Genomic DNA, 3,741 nt, shown 5'->3' on the forward strand with positions numbered 1-3,741 from the left:
CCCTAAAGTCTTATCTTCGCTCTGATTCCAAATGATAAGACCTTAAAGTCTTATCGTAAAAAAAAAGAAGGGAAAGGGGATGATCACTTCGAGGGGATCGGCCTCCTTGATCGCTTCGAGGGGATCGGCCCTCCTTGATCGCTTCGAGGCTCCTAGGGTTTGTCAAAAGACATAATAGTATTTTTTATAGATGATAAAAAAGAAGTAGTTACATCCCTATTTATAGAGTTCCGACTTTAGCTAAACTAAACAGACTTAATAAATACGTAGAAAATAAAAGAAAAGCACATAAAATAAAAGGAAAAATAAAAGGAGCCTAACAATCCCGCCTCCTTTAATTCAGCCTTGTCCTCTAAGGTTGAGCAGCATCAAATTTTGGAAACTTCTCCTTTAGCATGCTGTAGGACTCCCAAGTGGCATCTTCCTTTGGTAAGTTGGTCCATTGCACCAGCACTTCAGTTACAGGATGTCTGCGGTACATTGCAACTCGTCGATCAAGTATGGCTTGTGGTTGAGCTTGAACTTCCCCAATAGTAGAAGTGTCCGACAAATGGCACTGCACTATTGCATCTTCACCAAATTTCCTTTTAAGGCATGCAACATGAAAGACTGGATGTATTTTAGAGCTAACAAGCAAATCCAAGCGGTAGGCCACTCGTCCAATATGTTCTAATACATTATAAGGCTCAAAAAACCAAGGAGATAGCTTCATGGAAGATCGGACCTTTATGGAAGTTTGCTCGTAGGGTTGAAGATGAAGGAAAACCCAATCACTCACAGTAAATTCTCATTCACTTCGGTGTTTATCAGCTTGTTGTTTCATTCTTGCTTGTGCGGCTATGAGGTTATCCTTTAAAAGCTGAATAATCTTATTTCTATCCATCAATTCATTATCCACTTGATCAACTTTAGAAGAACCGAGTACATACTTTGTAATTGTAGGTGGGGGTTGGCCATAAACTGCTTCAAATAGAGTAATTTTAATAGAAGAATGGTAAGAGGTATTATACCACCACTCTGCCCAAGGAAGCCATTTGACCCATTTCTTCGGCTTATCGCTTGTAAAGCATCGGAGGTAATTTTCTAGGCACCTGTTTACCATTTTAGTTTGCCCATCTGTTTGCGAATGATAAGCAGTGCTCATATTCAGCTGAGTACCATGTAAACGAAAAAGTTCTGTCCAGAAGGAGCTAGTAAATATCTTGTCTCTGTCACTAACAATAGAACGGGGACTCCCATGTAATTTAGCTATGTTTTCCACAAAAATACGAGCAACACTTGCAGCAGTATAAGGATATCGTAAAGCATAGAAATGAGCATATTTTGTAAGTCTATCCACGACTACAAGTATAGTACTCTTTCCTTGAGATGATGGGAGACTGTCAATGAAATCCATAGATATGTCGATCCAAGTAGCATCAGGAATAAGGAGGGGCTGTAGTAAGCCTGGGGTGGCTACTGTCTCACTTTTGTGACGTTAGCAAACATCACATTCAGTAACAAATTTATTGATAAAATTTTTCATACCTTTCTAGTAAAAAAGTTATCGAACTCTCTTATAAGTGCGGAGAAATCCCGAGTGACCAGCAATTGGTGATGAATGGAACTCCTTCAGAATTATTGCCTGGCAAGAAGAATGTGGGACAACCACTATTCGGTCTTTATAGCGTAAGTCCACTGAATCCCAACTATAATTTGAGACAGAACCTGGGGCTTCTTCTAATTTTTTAATGATGTTTTGGATCTCAGGATTATTTGTCCATTCCCTTCTGATAACTTCCAAAGTCTCACAAATAGGAATAGAAATAGCTACTAGTTTAGCTTGTTCTGAAAGGTGTAAGAGGGCGTCTGCTACTAAATTCTCACTCCTCTTTTTATAAATGATCTCATAATCGAATTCCAGTAGTTTTGTTACCCATTTCTGTTGCTTTGGAGAAGAAATATTTTGCTCTAGAAAATATTTGAGGCTTTTGTGATTAGTGCGTATTTGAAACCATCGACCAATTAGGTAGGGTCTCCATTTTATGACTGCATGTATTATAGCTAGCATCTCCTTGTCATAAATAGATAAACTCAAATGGGAAGGGGAAAGAGCCTTACTTGCATAAGCGATAGGCCGACCTTCCTGCATTAATATAGCCCCTATTCTAACTCTAGAAGCATCAGATTCAATCACAAACATCTTATTAAAATCGGGTAAAGCCAGCACGGGTGTAGTAGTCATTACAGTTTTCAAGAATTGAAATGCCTGAGTTGCCTCTTCTGACCATCTGAATGCATTTTTTTTTTAGAAGTGACGTTAAGGGGGCACTAATTTTGTCATAATTCTTCACAAACTTTCGATAATAACTTGTTAGTCCCAAGAACCCCCTTAAAGCTTTGATTAACTTTAGAATTGACCAGTCTGCCATCACTTGGATTTTTGAATGATCAACTACAATACGCTTTTGAGATATGATATGGCCGAGGTACTCAACCTCAAGTTGCCCAAAACTACACTTGGATTTCTTAACAAAAAGACCATGCTCACGAAGAATATTAAAGATAATTCATAAATGTAATAAATGACTTTCTAGGGAATGACTGTATATTAAAATATCATGAAAGAAAACCAAAACAAACTTACGGAGATGAGCCCGAAATATATCATTCATTAAACTCTGGAAGGTAGAGGGCGCATTGGTTAACCCAAAAGGCATTACTAGAAACTCATAATGGCCATTATGTGTCCTGAAGGCAGTTTTCTAAACATCCCTTTCATGTACTCTGATTTGATGATAGCCCGATCGTAGGTCCAATTTAGTGAAGACCTGAGCTCCTCCCAATTCATCCAACAGTTCATCCACTACTGGAATAGGATATTTATCTTTCACTGTAATGTTGTTAAGTGCTCGATAGTCGACACACATCCACCATGAGCCATCATTCTTTCTGACTAGTAAGACTGGGGAAGAATATGGGCTAACACTAGCTCGTATAACTCCTGTTTTGAGCATCTCTGTGATAATCCTCTCTATCTCTGCCTTTTGGAAATGTGGATATCTATAGGGTCGGACATTGGTTGGTGCCTTCTCGGGTAATAATGGGATCCGATGATCATGACATCTAAGAGGTGGAAGTTTGTGTGGCTCTGCAAATATATCCACAAACTCTGTTAGCATTGATTTAATATTTCCAACGGGAATGTTCACTGTCATTTCCTTTTCAATGTTATGTAATTGCACCAAAAATCCGATGTGTGTCTTCCAAAGGACCCGCTCCACCCGATGGCTAGTGATAGTTGTAACCTTACCTCCATGTCTTCCTTTGAGAGTTACCTGTCTTCCATTAATAAAGAACTTCATAATCAGTTTAGAAAAATTTCAGGAGACATCACCTAGGGATGATAGCCATTCAATTCCGAGCACCACTTCATAGTCTTCCAAGGGTAATAAAAAGAAATCCACAAATAATTCTTGACCTTGCAAAATTAGTTTTATCTTTGAGCACTTGCTGTCACAGGTTAAAATCCGTCTATCGGCGACCTTAACTTCAAATTTGTCACAACATTCGATGTGGTAAGCTAATCGGGCTGTAACTTTTCTATCCATAAAATTATTAGTGCTACCCATATCAATCAAAACAGTGACAGACTGGTGTTTCAGAGTTTTCCCAATTTTCATAATTTGCGGATTAGAGTAGCCAGCCAATGCATGCACTGTATATGTGACGGCTTCAACATCATCATTAGTTTCCACTTCT

This window comes from Musa acuminata, chromosome BXJ3-7, assembly GCF_036884655.1.
Source record: "Musa acuminata AAA Group cultivar baxijiao chromosome BXJ3-7, Cavendish_Baxijiao_AAA, whole genome shotgun sequence".
Lineage (NCBI taxonomy): Eukaryota > Viridiplantae > Streptophyta > Magnoliopsida > Zingiberales > Musaceae > Musa > Musa acuminata.